The 15,830-nt window shown below is 37.6% G+C and overlaps 1 protein-coding gene and 1 long non-coding RNA gene across 2 annotated transcripts in view; one reads left to right on the top strand and one right to left on the bottom strand.

Annotated features, from left to right (window-relative positions):
- The window catches only part of LOC134801905 (uncharacterized), a 537,245-nt gene extending 525,889 nt beyond the window's left edge, over window positions 1–11,356 (bottom strand). The window contains exon 1 of the long non-coding RNA XR_010145731.1: window positions 11,346–11,356. This is a non-coding gene — a long non-coding RNA (uncharacterized LOC134801905). The remainder of the gene's footprint in view (window positions 1–11,345) is intronic.
- LOC134801884 (uncharacterized) overlaps window positions 1–15,830 on the top strand; it is a 95,746-nt gene that overhangs the window by 32,617 nt on the left and 47,299 nt on the right. The gene's annotated exons all lie outside the window — the stretch shown is intronic.

Raw genomic sequence — 15,830 nt, 5'->3', positions numbered from 1 at the left:
TTGCTAAGTTAAAAATCTCCTTAATGTTTGCACCAATGTGCAAGAAAACCTCCGCCGCGATTCAGATTCAAACGCAAAATCGATGTAAAAACAAATTAACGAAACAATAATGCATAGGTAATTTGAGTACAATTGCGAAAAAGAAGTTTTGATCAAAGTAAACCCAAGGAGACGCGGGAGTGGATGCGGGTGGCGCAAGACCGGTCATTGTGGCACTCTTTGGGGGAGGCCTACGAGTTGCGGTCTAAAAGTTTCCGGCCTGACATAGAAAATAAGCGCATACATTTACAAAACTATTTTTATTATTCGATATATTTCCCTTCTATTTCAACACACTTTTTAAATCTGTAAATTAGCTCTTCTATACCCTTGTAAAAGTACTCTGAAAGTTTGTCCTCAAAATGGGCGTAAACCGCGCATGGGTCACTTCACCATCTGAAGAAAATCGTCTTCCCCTTAAGTCTGCCTTAAGTTTCCAAAACAAATAGTAGTCATTAGGGACCAGGTCGTGACTATACGGTGGGTGGCGAATTTCCTCAAAGCCACACTTTGCAACAGCAGCCTTGGTAATTAAAGCAGTGTGAATGGGCGCATCGTAGTAGAGAAGGCGCACACCTCTGCTAAGTTTTCCCCGAAGTGTGTGCTTGGTCACCTCTCGTAACTGTTGTTTAAGGGTAGCGTAGGAGCTGCCAGTCACCGTGGTATTACTTTCTTTTATGTCCATCAACAGTATTCCTTGACAATCCCAGAACATGGTAGCCATGGTCTTTTTAGTGGATTGCGTTACCTTCGCCTTCCGAGGCCGCTGTTCACCATGACGACGCCACTCCTTCGATTCTCTTTTATAGAGGGAATCATAGTACAAAACCATTGTTTCGTCCCCAGTAACAATTGACTCCAGAAAACTCTTTCCATGTTTGTTATAGGCATCCAAAACTTCCTGAGAGCACGCTTTTCGTTCACTTCGCTGTAAGCTTGAAAAAAAGTTTCCATTTCCTGTTGTTCTAATCGCCGTGAAATAAAAACCGCAAACAATAGAAACCCAAAATCTATATCCAAAAGAATAGGATAAATGACAATTAAAATGACATATTTTTTTCTTTTTTTAAAACGGCCAAACCATTCCAGGCAGAAATATTTGGACCGCACCTCGTATGTCCAGCAGTGGACGTCCTCTGGCTGATATGATGATGATGAAACCCAAGGAACAAAGTTTACGCTTCAGTGGTAAAATAAAATGTATGTATACAAATGTATACACCGCTTGTCATTCATCAAATTGGCTGCTTTAATGAATGTGTTTACAATTGAAATCGCGTCGTGCGCTCAGAATAGTCACTCCGTGAGGTTTAATACCATTGGCCTATCGGATCGGAATACGATTGGTTAAGAATTTTTAGGGTCATCAGCGAAGATTTTCTATTCTGTTAGAGAGACCCCACGCTAGCGTCTTTAGAGCGTCCGCGTCTAGTCACTCTAGTCAGCGTTATGGAAAATGGCGTCGCTGCGCAGTTGCGCCAACGTTCCGTCGAGCAGCAGCCATAGAGTTGACTAAGCGCTGACGCTCAAAAGACGCTAGTGTAGGGTGGACCTTAATGCCAGTACCTACCGCTGAAATCCAATGATCTACTAATATTATAAATGCGAAAGTTACTCTGTCATTCTGTTACCTCTTTCACGCAAACCGCTAAACCGATTTATGATGGACATGGGATAGTTTAAGTATATCAATCGTCATCATCATTTCACGCAGACGAAATCGCGGACAGAAGTTAGTTTGCAATAAATTCTAAGACGCCTTTAATCATAATTGGGCTTGTAAGTATGCAGTCTAAAAAAGAATTTGGATTTTTTAAAAGTCAATTATAATATGCGATCTTTTCCTGAATAGTTGAATACACAATTACACAATGGTATTAACATACATTATGTGGTTGAAGTTGGGTTGAAGGTAGAAATCGTACATTATCGAATGATGAATACCATTCACCGTACATTCCTGTCAAATCTACAAAACGAGCCGGTTGTAGCTCGGTATGGAGCTCGGTTATTGCTTATTATGTGCCAAATTTTCGGGAAGTTATCTTTTCAAATTAAAGTTAAAATTTTCAATCTCGTCTTTTTGGTAACCCTGCTCATAAAAGATGCATTGAAATGTAACAATTTACATATCGACCAAAGCTGAATTAACAAACGCGACTAGTACGGAAACATTCCAATTAGAACCCTTTTGTTATAATTATAAAGTTTATTTTCGAATAAGAAGCTAGTTGCATTCTGTTCGGATGTCCCAAGAGAATATTTAAGTCTTCGAGCAACACCGGCTTCCGACACATCGGAAGGGAGGGGCCCAAGCGGTATCTCACCGTACAAATCTTTCTGCCATTTTTCGCGGGGGGAAAGGTGCACACAGTCGCACTTCTCACACACTTACATACAAAATCCAATCTGTAATGACGACACAAATACATAGAAAATGACACACGTCAAAGACAAATCTTGCAAACCTCGATCTCTTTTTGTGTACGGACGAGTGACAAGTGTCACAACACGCACACTAACACATTTTCGTTGAAGTATGTTATTGTATTCTGAGAGATGAGTTTCATGAGTGATGAGTTTCACGTAAATGTTGGAGTTCACCAAGGGTCAGCTCTCAGCCCGCTTTTATTTAACCTCGTTATGGACTACCTCACGTCTAATATCCAGAAACCAACACCTTGGAACCTTCTATACGCAGATGATATTGTCCTCATAGATGAAGAGCCAAGAATACTCCAAAGAACGCTGGAAAGCTGGAGGTCAGCCCTAGAAAAAGCGGGATTGAGAATAAGCAGAGAGAAAACTGAATATATGCACTGCAATTTTGCCAATGGACAAGCCCAACACACCCTACACCTGCAAAATACTGCGCTTAAAACTGTGCAAAACTTTAAGTACCTAGGCAGTGTAATAACCAAGGACGGCTACATAGACAACGACGTAGCGCATCGTAAAAGTACGGGCTGGCAAAAGTGGAGGGAGCTTACAGGAGTACTCTGTGACCCGAGGATGCCCATCCGCGTAAAGGGAAAAGTGTACAAAACCGCTGTCAGACCAGCAATGTTATATGGCGCAGAATGCTGGCCTCTCAAGAAGCAACAATCCGACCAACTTCACGTCGCTGAAATGCGAATGCTTAGGTGGTCTGCAGGAGTGACACTCATGGACAAAGTGCCGAACCGTTACATAAGAGGCTCGTTCAAAATAAGACCCATACAGGACAAGCTAACGGAAACACGACTCCGATGGTACGGTCATGTCATGAGAAGACCGGAGGACCACATGACTAGAAAGGTGCTAGAGTGCATGAAAGGACCGAAAAAGAGTGGACGACCCCGACTTACATGGATGTCTGTAGTTAGGAAAGACCTAGAGAATAAGAATATAGATCCAACGACGACCCAGAACAGATATAACTGGAGAAAATTGATTAGGAGAGCCGACCCCAAATAAAAGTGGGATAAGGCCGGAAGAAGAAGAAGATTGTATTCTGAGAGATGAGAAGTCGGATTTGTCGCTCGACCGATCCGCAATTTGTACTGAGCGAGCAAAATCGATAAATCCAACAATTACATGAGACTAAAATATAATAATTGTGTTTGAATGTAATTAAACGTATGATATGTAAAAAAAAATATTACATGTGAAATGTAACACTTTCTTTTGTAAATTTGATGTCCCCCGACCTCTTTTTATAACAAAAAACCGAGCAAACAGGCATTTTTGTGCAGCAGTGTTCACGCGCGCGTCTGGACTCGGTCTAGTGAAAAATCCAAGTGCAACTAGTTTTATTACCCGCGCTAGATTAGATTGACGCGCTAATCTTGTACCTCGGCAGAGGGGAAATAGTGCGAATGCCGCCTCCCTTCCGTGTTGCTCGAAGATTTAAGTATAAGAATATACTCTATGACGTCATGTTAAGGATGATTTTAGTTTGAAACGCTGAAAACAGGACACAATATAAATATTCAGTAGACAATTCTGGGAACAAGAATATTTAAAGTGATCTTACAAGCTGCATTCGGGATAGGTTTTAAGGAATTGGGAACAACACATTATATATAAATTACTTGGAAATGTTTATATATGTATGATGTATGGTTAGAATGAGAAAAATAATTACGTTCGACACCTCATTATTTTTGAGGTCATCAGAAAACAGAATAATATGCTTGCATTAAGGGTATAAAAGATAGATGCGTTAAAAGCAACTTATACAAAACTTTGTAAAAAAACGTGCATTCTTGTCCTTTATCTATTAGGATGATTTGCAATTGAGTCTTCATTACAGTATTATAGATGTCGGCGGCGGATCGTAAGATCAGGCAGATCGTAATGTTCCTGTGTAATGTTTTGACGGTAGTCACATTAAACCAATAGATAGGTAGGATATGTTCGTTAGGTTGCTTCAGATGCCCGAAGGGCAAACTGTCCAGAAATAGGAGACCCGCGTAGCGGGGCTTCGTCGACTTAGGGAACGAGAAGGAGACAAAGATTTTCACGTTGCATGATATGCCTAGGAATTTCACGATATGCCTGATCTTACGACTGGCAGCAGAGTCTAAAAAATATTTATTTTTCTCTATATAAACATTTTTCCTGGCCCCTATTTTCTGCAACTCTACCCTGGTTACCAATGAAATGTTATAATGTAAAGTGCAGGCTAATTTATACCTTATTTGCCAACTGCTCCAGAAAGTTATAATTTGAGTCAGTGGTGGCCTCGACTTACTTCGCCGACCTGGATTCGCGAGCCAAACATTTTCAGTATTTGTAGCTTTCGGACAATTGTTTCTAAACTTTTGAACGCTATTTTTTAAGTAAGTTTGCATGTGGACTTACACTTTACTTTTTTTACTCCATGAAGGTGGCAAACAAGCGAACGAACCGCCTGATGACCTGCGGATACCTATACGAACGGTATTTTATGATGTACCTACATAGAACTTTACCTAAAATGTTCTATATTTTTGAACATGTAGCCTGCACTAGAGATGGCGATGTCTGAAGTTTTTACTACTAACTTTCTAGAAATAGTATTCGAAATCATTTTCTTGTTGAATTTTGGATGTTTTCCTAAAACCATTGACGATCACATAATGTCATAGACCTTTTTGGCTCAAAAACACACTATTAGTGTATTTTAAAGGCTGGCTTCCATGCCAACGGACGGGCAATGGTACCCTTCTTGGCATGCTTACACAAAACGACTTATTTTTATAGGATATTGGTGGAACTTAAGTCCGTTTAGAAGCGAGGGCTGAGGGATAATACTCCAATATGAAATGATGTTTTTTTATGTGGAATTTCTCTCGCATAAGCCCTTTTAGAGCGAATAGGTTTAACTCTTAAGCACAAAATGACCTATATGTATACCAGTCTATACTAATAAGTTGATACTTAAGTCCTTTTAGAACGAATAGTAGATATTGGAACAGATCCAATGTAACACTCGTTATACTATGTGGGAGATTGATTCCGTGTCTGTTTCTCTAACGAATTGATGACAATAAAGATTTTGTTGGCGTGCTGACGTTGTAATAAATCTCATTTTTTTTTAAGTTTAGTTTTTAATATTATAGTTATAGGATCTCCCTTGTTACCTGTTACAGTTTTTAAATGACTGATACTTAATGTAAGTATTTAAACTCTTAATTTTACTTCCTTTTTTTCATAAACTGTAGAAAAAGTTCTTAACTGTTAGACCGGGCAAATAATCTGCTATTATCAACCAAAAGGGTACTTATTGTCGGTTGTCAATAAGGCGCTATTTCCATATAGATCAATTTGAAATCAACCTTATCGACAACCGACAATGTGGTACCTTTTGGTTGAAAACGCCACAAATGTTTTCGTACGTCTGTCTGATCGTTCTCTAGGTACAGTTCGCATTTCCCAATCTATACTCGTGAAATTCTGTAACTGTATCAATAGTACATTTGTGCAACGTGGAATATTGTACGAGCCTATTATATTCATGACAGCCGTAGGCTGGAGTAAATTAAAGACTCGAGTAACAATATTCTTACCCCCGGATTAACACACAATGTTTTTCATCACACTTGCTTGGTCTTAATTGGGTCTCGCGGTGTTTTCAGCTCACAAAACCACTAGTTTTATAATTTTAGTAACTCAAACACGTTTTGAACTTATTACCGACTTTTGTTTATGCAATGGTAATGAATTGTGATTGACATGAAAAGAATGAACGAAATGAACGAATTACAAACGAACGTCATCGTTTAAACTCGATTGAAGCGTTCGTGACCTAGAGACATCAAAAGGTTGATGCAATGCTGATCGTAACGGATTCTAATTCAATTTAATTCTGACTAAATTTAGAACGCGACCTTGGGATGGAGCGAGTTCTGGTTGTGATGGGTTTCGCATCTATTGTGAATACATAAACGATTATAATTATATAAGAAAATCAAATGAATCTGAAAAACAAGTAACTTAACAAGTGTTCTGATGGCTCACAAAACAAATAAACCACAGCCTGGCAAAAAAGAGTAGACATTAAAAAGTGGCAACACTGTAGTGTCGTCCCTTTCAAATCAATTTATATAAGAGAACTGGATTTGGTTCAATGACTCAAATTTGACTGTTAGATTTTTTTTACAATTATGGCCTGCATGCGAAACATTGACTGTTGGAAGTAAGAGATGTTTTTTAAGGTCAACTTTTGCATGCCGTTTGTTTTACCCATTTGCATTACCCCAATAATTCACGCAGGCGTTTTAGAAGTTTGAATTAATCGCAACAACATTTAATAACGGATAACCCACAAAAACGAGTCAGCAGTTCCGTTTTATACGTAAATTTATTTAATTAGCAATAACAGGTGGAAAGGTGTGGCTAACGCCTTATTTGAAAAGTCTGATATCACCTTTATATTTGTTTTTAATTAGAATGAACTCTTTTTTAGGGTAATAAAGTTCATTTACGCGCTTATCATCTACTAGACGAGGTGTGTTGGCTGTTTGCAATTTGAAAATGGAATGGTATTTCTCGTTTGCCATTAAAGTTTGATATTAGAACACTATGGCATCGCTTATATCTCTGACATTTTGGAATGGGTATATCTCGTTTTACGTATGTTTAAACATTATCTTTATGGCTTCGGGAATAGAGTCGTGATTTTAATAACATATTCGAATGAGATACAATCTCGCGATAGTTATCCTGCGAATTGTAGTTGCGTTCGTTGTTTACTTATTGCAGTTAGTTTTCAGCTACGCAGTATGACATTTATGGTGTTTATAATAAGGTTTAGTCTTGATAGTACTTCAAGATACATTTAGATTACTGTCACTTTCCAACGATTTGCCGTCGAGGTTTTGGTTACGGTCTAAAAACCCACACGACGCTCATCGCAACTACTTAAATGTGCTTAATTTTATGTGAATAAAAAAAAGATCGCAAAAATTTACAAAAGCTGTGTAACTGTAGCCAAACAAGTTTTACAAAAAACACTGGTCGAAAATAAAGGTCTTCGAACGTTGGGAGAATATAAAATTGTCTATGGTTCAAGAGCACTAGGAGTAAAAAAGTTGAATGTCAAAGGAACGCGGGAAAAATGACTTTCCCGCGCTTTTTAAAGTCATTGTCACCCGGATGCGACCTATAATTATAAAAAAGACCCATATAGTTTTCAACTTTATTGTGTGAACTGTAAAGTCGATTATGGTTTAAAAATATTGTGCACTTCGCGCCTTCAAATGGTATGAATTGAGGTTTTCTGTTGCCTTCATCATAGATTAAGGTCGTGGGATTTAGCTAGCTGTGTAGACGCTCATTAATGTATTATTAAATAAGTTATAATATTTTAATAAGAATTACTTCTTTAAGGAAAACTTAGATTATTACATACAATTAGTTTAAAAAAATACTACTACTTGCTGTTAAATGGTATTTGACGTGAATTGATAAACAAACGGAGACAAATACAAAAAGCTTGTTAATACGTTGTGTGTTGTTGTTGTTTTGGAGAAGAAAAAGCTTGTTAGCCAATTTATTCACATTAATTTACGTGTCAATGGCGATTTTAATATACTTAACGGTTAAATAAAAAATACTAATGCAACTACTTATCTTGAAGATGAATTATTTCCTCATTATTTATGAGTTTATTACACTTGAGAGAGGATAGGTGTCATAACTCTTTACTCATTCTTGCTAAGTATGTTCTCAATAGCAACTTTGTTTTTTACGATTTGATGCAATGATGGAATGGCGTTTAAACCGTACAATTAATTATGCTCTTAATTATTATGTATTTGCATTCGTAAAAGGAATGTTAAAGTCGTACAACATTGTCAAGATCTAGATAATTCATAGGTACTCTGAACTTAGGGCCTGTGGCGAGTATCTAAATTCAGATTTTCGTTATCCGCTCGAATAGGCAAGAACGATAGAGAGGCAGGAACGCATTTTCAATTATCGAAGTTCGCGGTAGGACCTCAGTTTTCATTGAAAACATTTCCTCTAAGTATTTGTATACTTCTGCTGCTTGGTGTATTGTTAGAGTCGGACCAAGCTAAGTCTGCGTGGTATTTGCAATGATATCATTAATGTCAAATTTGTATGAAAATATGACGCGTATGTATAATAACACTACCTCACTTTGTTCCGTTCAAATCGGTGTAAAGTTAGTTTAGATGGACTCTAGACGTTCTTCATTTTATTTAAAGTTACAATAAGTAGTAAAAAAGTTCAATATAATTTTGTGTCTATTACTATTTAATTTAATTTGATTTGTCAATTAATTCCAATGTTTTTTGCAAGAGTGTTAACTGTTGCGCAATTAAGTTTTGATTTGATCATTTGATGACTTTCAAGATACACTCTGTTTCCGGTGACTGAGCATAGAGCGCTGAATTTTACTTTTTTTTTTATAAGACTACGGTCTCATTTAATTTACTAATCCGTTAAAATCCATTGAACTTATGAATTTGTATTTATTTACAATAATGTGTCTAAATATGTACTCGTATTGAGAAAGTCACAGCACTGCTACATTATGACAAAATGTATCAATTTAATGAGATTTTCAATACTTTTTAATCGAGGGTCATTTGCAAAATTTATTTTGTGCTACTAATAACAAAGTCTATTGTGAGAGTTGAAAAAAAGAAAAAGAGAGCGTTGTTTTAATATTTATGACCTTACTATCGCGTTACAAACTACAATAAAAACACGATATGCATACCATGCATTTGCCAAATGTGAGTCCAACCTCCATGGCAAGCGAAGGTTTTTGGTAATAAATATAAAACATTTAAACGTATTACGTTGCCACATCCCTTTTGTGAGGTCAGCACTCGTTATGGTTCTGTGAATTTTAATAAAGATGAAGACTAAAGGCTCTACAGCCTGGCAAAAAAGTGGCAACACTGTAGTGTCGTCCCTTTCAAATCAATTTATATAAGAGAACGGGACGACACTACAGTGTTGCCACTTTTTAATTTCTACTCTTTTTTGCCAGGCTGCAAGCTCAACGAGATGAGGCTGCCAATCGGTCATCGTCTAATAATCGGGAAACATAGTCTGTCAAGCCATTTCCGTTAGTAGAAAAGAGCAGAAAATTTAAAAAATGTAACCGCAAAGGGTTATCGTCCTATAGAAAATTTGATTTTCGAGCCTTTTTCTATTGACATTAAACTTGTTTGACCGGCTATACATAACTAGGAAGTCGGTTATCAAATTTCCCGTTCCAAAAAAAATGTGTTTTGCTTTCTTTTGTTGTCTGATTTTCCTAAGTAGGTTACATTACGGTCCTATCATAGTAATAAAATAAAAATTACAGGGCCACGCCCAGCTTGAAGGTCAATTTGGCGAGCCCTAATATCGTGTGATGACATGGCATGGAGCTCATCACGTTATCTAGGGGTGTGCTGAAATGTTGTATTTTATTACTGGCAACGTTAAGAGCCCGACCACGCTAAGTATGCACCGACTAGATTCCTGGCAGTGACAATCCTATATGACCGCACCATACTTCACGTAAAATTTGGCGTGTGACACATTATACTCTGCATCTTTAGGTATTTAAATAAAAGTAAACAAAATCTACCCTCCAATGGCTCCTTAAGCCAGTTGAGGGTAGATGAAAACATTACATTATCAAATAATGTAGGTTAAAGTCAGGTCGTTCAGTGACAGATCCAGGCGTTTTTGTATTTGGTTGGTTAACCAATAAATGTTTCTTACTAACTTATTGCCGTGGTTCTCCGGGGTAATTCTGCCAGAATTATTCTGGTAAATAATAAGCTTCGTCTACTTATATTTGGACGCTGTTCAAACCACGACAAAATCCCCTACCTCAAAGCAGGCTGGATTTGATTGGCTGATTAACTAGCCATGAAATCACAGGCAGGAAAACGAGACGCACATCCTGCATTTACGTGTGCATACTGCTTATTTTATACTAATTGAAAAATTGTATGGTAACATTTTAGACCGCTTTCCCACTGACGTCCAGTTTTTTGCGGGCACGGCTTTTTGCATGATCCCGTTTTAGTAGTATAGGTGCTAATATAGTAACTTTCACACGAGGATTCTGTTTGCGGGATCCTGCATGCATACTACAGAAAACTGGATCCTGCAAAACACCGTACCCTAAAAAACTGGACGTCAGTGGGAAACAGCTCTTAAAATTTGTCAGTGTTCTGGTGGAAATTTTAAACGAATGCTACATGAAGTGCACTTCACCACACCTTTTTATTTCTTGAAAATTGTTGTAATGGTTCGAAGTTTTCTTTAGAAAGAATCGACTCGAGTCTGTACGATTGGAATGGTTTATTAGCCTAAAAAGGCAGCTTCAATTAAACAATATATTATTGATTACTTAATAGACACCCTAAAAACACCCTTTGTTTACTGACAATGTCAGGAAGTGACGTCACGCAGGTGCAACGCAGCTGCATGCGCGCCACAGAAGGCCGCGAATTAAAACAATAATTATTGTCTATGGGCCGGCAAAGGTCGGCCATGTTTTAAGAAAGGTGACTGCAAGATGTGGAATAATAATGTTTTCATTTATTAATCGCCTTATACTTATTGCAGTCAAATTTACTTGTATAGGTATAGGTACACAATACACATGTGTTGGACATTAAAATGGGATGATGTATGATTTAACTTTCAATTAATATGTGATCGATGTGCCGGTTTAGGTTTAAGTCCTACGCGGATGAAGAATCCTACATCCGATATCGGATCGGACAAAAGGCATCTTAAATGCCAGACAATTTTTATCTACGTAACTTTTAATTTACATATTACATAGGTAAGTATTATACGATACTTGAAGAAGGAACGTCCGTAAAGAACCTTCACACTGTAGTACAGTAACAGATAAGCGATAAACATATGGATACGTAGGAACAGAATACCATACCATACCATACCATATATATGTATTTAATTCTTCCGCTTTGAGGTAATTTTACTATTTTTGTCCTTTACCTACTTTAACGCTATAAGGTAATGGCTTGGACCCTGTGAGACAGGATACACTTGTCGTGACCGGCTAAGCGTGACTCCGGACAGTCCGGACACCACAGAACTATTACCAACTGTTCTTCCAAAGCAACCAGTCAATTAGAACTCCGATAAAGAGTAGTAGTTATTGGTGTCGTGGTTACAATGGCACTGGTTTGTGTGGTGCAAAGTGTGACTGGTGGGAATGGTAACCTGGGCTCTTGCACCGCACCATGCACAAAATAATTACCAATTACCACAGTCCGAGTGTTGAAATGTCCTTCGACTGTCAATTGTTCATGGCGTTCTAACGACAGCAAACAGGCGTGATATTGTTTCACTAGTACAGATGTAGTGCATAATTATTTTCCATCGTATTTTCACAGAAACGTACGAACGTGTCTTGCTATTTCAGTCAGACTCGGTACAAAAAGTACTAAGGTTGACAGAAGTAGCACTACAAAATAATACGAACGTTCCCGTTGTAGTTGAATTATCGAGAAGATGGAATTGCATTTGTAGTGGTTGTATGCTGATAGTACAAGAAAATAGAAAATTCAAATATAGAATGCCTGTAAACAAACAATACTACTACATATGCAATTCCACGCTCTCGATGATTCAACTATACATGACATGACATGATACCGTGTCTTAACTGTCTGACACCGCGCGGTGATAAGAGTCGACTCTTATCACCGCGTTATACTATAATAATATCATGTTATGTCATCCACGATAAGGTAGACCATGTACCTCTAGTATTAAGGTCTGCGGGCGCAGCATGGTTAAATTTTTGTCGCCTGTCACTATGCGCGTCCCTTTCGCACTTACATATTTGTTAGAACGTGACAGAGGCATGGTGACAAGCGATAAAAATGCGACCATACTGCCGCTAGTGTTCAATTCGATAAAAACAATCTACATGACATATCAGCGATAGTAATAGAAGATATAGGGCATAGGGCATGGCCTGAAAATGACGTCATGAGTAAAATTAAGCTTCGGTTAATTTTGCATAGCACGTTTAAATCTTTTAATGAACATTGCAGACACATTGGAGCCTAATTTTTGTCTTGAAAGTATGGCGCTTTCAATGTAATCTAACATTTACTAAATAATAATATATCTTTAATCTTATGCCTTTAAACAGTTTAAACGAGCAATTTTTTATTTATTTCGGGGACTCGGAAACGGCTCTAACGATTTCGAAGAATTTTCGGGGGCGAAGTCTAGGTCTTATCTCTGGGAAAACGCGCATTTTAGACTTTTTATATGTTTTCCGAGCTTGGTCTCCCAGATATTCATCTTTAACAGACAAATTAGGAAATAAATCCGCTATAGGTACTTACTCAAACAGCGCATTAGACATGATTAGTCCGTGACAAAACAGAGATTCATAAATTAAAAGATTAGTTGCAAAGATATTTTGAAACAAATTTTAAAACAGAGGAACTACTGCAATCCGTAACCAATCTAAATAATTCACCCTAATTAACTCACAATTAGCAATACGGTAATGAGCATGACCTAACCCAGAACCTCTGTTGACTCAGTCGGTTATTCAAGGATATGTTTGCAATACTGGCGCGAATGTGCGCGGCCTCAATAGGTTTCCTATGTTTGTTCCACCATCTTGAATTGGAAGTACAGAAGGTTAATTTCTTATTGTAATTTTATCAAAAAGAAACCTTTTAGAGAGCTGTGTAAATATTAGTTCTAAAGACAAGGCCGATTCTTAGCCGAGGGTACTTAATTTAATGATGATATATGTGTATGAGGTTCTGTCTGCAATGAAGGACGGCCATTATGAATTTTATTGAAAGTATCAAAAGAGAAGGTTATGTGTTTCTTCCTTTATTTAATATGTTTAATATGTACTTAAATAACTTTTCTTTGTTCTAAAACCTTGAATAACAGAGGAGTATTCATATTCCGTAAGTTAGCAGATGCGTTTGTTTCATAAACTATTTTTCTTTTCTTTTTCATTAAGTACGTAATTATATTATGTCAATGCAACTTAACAGCGAAATGTCTTTCCACATAATAAACTACCTAATGGTATAAGCGTTACCATAGCCTATGGGCGCAGAAGATCCTTTTTTTCTTTCCTTTTAAAGAAACCCGTCCTGTACAAAGTCTCGAGAAAACCTCGGCAGGGATTTTATCGTAGCGAGAAATCCAATAATTTATTGTCTTTTGAAGCCAGAACAGACGAACTTTCTTGGATTGCTGTATGGAACTGCCCTAATGTCTATCCTGAGCCAATTCGCAAGATATATGACATTTTGAGAGCATTACAACTATTATTACTTTGATTAAACCTACAATATAGTTGCATCTCATAAATACAAATGTGTAATGCGAAAGTAATTCAGTCTGTCTTTCTATAATATTTTTTGCGTTTTTAATGATATTCGGCATGTGAAAGTTTAAGCTCTAGAAATGAAATTAAACTATAAGTAGAGCCTAACTATGCTAACTCTGCACAGGCTGCGATGACGCAGAGTAACAGTGCCAACATAAACGTTTACGTTTAGGGTGACAAATTGTTGGGGCACAGTACGTCTACCATCAGTTTTTACATTGACATATACGCTCACGTCTACGTAAATTACTTTCTATGCATCTCGCTCGTACTCGCATATTAGTGCAAGCGAGATGTACAGAAAGTAAATTACGTAGACGTGAGCGTTATGTCAATGTCAAAACTGATGGTAGAGGCTCAGTTAGGTTAACCGGACTCTACCACAGAAAATGTTATTGTATTCTGTTGACTCTACATATTTTTTGGAATTTAACCTCGGGGAAGGGAGAAGTGACACAGAAACAACAATTACACACTGTTGGAGCCGCGGGAACAGCTAGTACGTAATGCATATGCATGTTATGGCTGTCTGTGGGAGTTGAATATGGCAAGGTCGTGGGTTCGAGTTTGCTCAGACAACTGTTACAATCAAAAATGTTCCTTATATCATTGTGATAAGGTTGATTTGTCAGTAATTTGCTGAAGAATGAGTATACAAGTCTGTTTGTGAATCACACGTGGCTTTTTATAGGAACAAGTGTGAATATGGCAGTGGGTGGATGTTATGATGTTTAATGCGATTTAGTGTGGATTCTTCGTAATAAATGATGTAACTTGTGCGATTTTTGGGTGTTAAATAGTTTTTTTTTTGCAAGCTATGTTACATTATCCATACTTAATATTATAAAGGCGAAAGTGTGTCTGTCTGTCTGTCTGTCTGTTACCTCTTCACGCTTAAGCAGCTGAACCGATTTAGTTGAAATTTGGTATAGAGATAGTTAGAGTCCCGGGGAAGGACATATGATAGTTTTTATGTCGGAAATCATCCCTGAAGAGAGTGCAAAGGGGGGTGGAATTGAAAGAGTTATAGAATTGCCTAATAATTGAAGTAAGCAATGCATTATCGAGGCGCTATACCTACTTTAGCTGCTGTCACTAATTCCACGCAGACGAAGTCGCGGGCAAAAGCTAGTGTTATTATAACTAGGATATACATACCTATGACTTATCTCAATAAGTCCTAGTTACCCTCTGCATTTGAAGGGTCACATGTTCCTAAGTCGTGTTTGTAAAAAGCATTACTTATGGTCGATGCGCCGACCTTGGGCTTGGGAGTATAGTTGCCGCAAACGCAAAACTAAGTGGCGAGTCAGGTCATAATTCAGTCTTAACAAGGGTAAAGGAGATAGCATTATGATCTCAGTCGCCAGTTGGTATTGCGGCAAGTATAGTCAAGGACCATCGATAGGATTTTCAGAAAATCGGTTAATCCCTTTTGGACATGATTGGAAATATCCATTCGTGAGCACAAGCACAAACGTACCTACACACACACACACTCTTCACATATGTACGTAGGCTACACATAAATAGTCTTTTACCCGAAACTAAACGTATGTATATTCACTTGTTCAGCATCAATTCTTTCATAGCCAAAAACTTGGTAAAAACGTATATTATTTTAACAAACAATCATTTTCCCCGGTGAATCATTAACTAGCAAACATGCAAACAATGATTTATGGTCATCTCATCTCAAATCTCCATGTGAGATGACTCACAATGACATCAACATCAACATGGTGACACGGAGATTACCTCATATCTATAGTTTTTTTGTTATTTGATGGGTGTTAAGTGCTATGTATTGTAAAGCTAACGTTCAGATAGCGACCGCAGCAGTCATATAGCGGCCGTCTCCATACAAAATACTACTTCATCCATATTTAGCCGTATTATTTTGTATGGAGACGGCTATATGTTGGCACCGTTATCC

This window comes from Cydia splendana, chromosome 23 (genome assembly GCF_910591565.1).
Source record: "Cydia splendana chromosome 23, ilCydSple1.2, whole genome shotgun sequence".
Taxonomy (NCBI): Eukaryota; Metazoa; Arthropoda; class Insecta; order Lepidoptera; family Tortricidae; genus Cydia; species Cydia splendana.
Note: the sequence above shows the minus strand (reverse complement) of the source record. Positions and strands in the feature narration are given on the sequence as shown.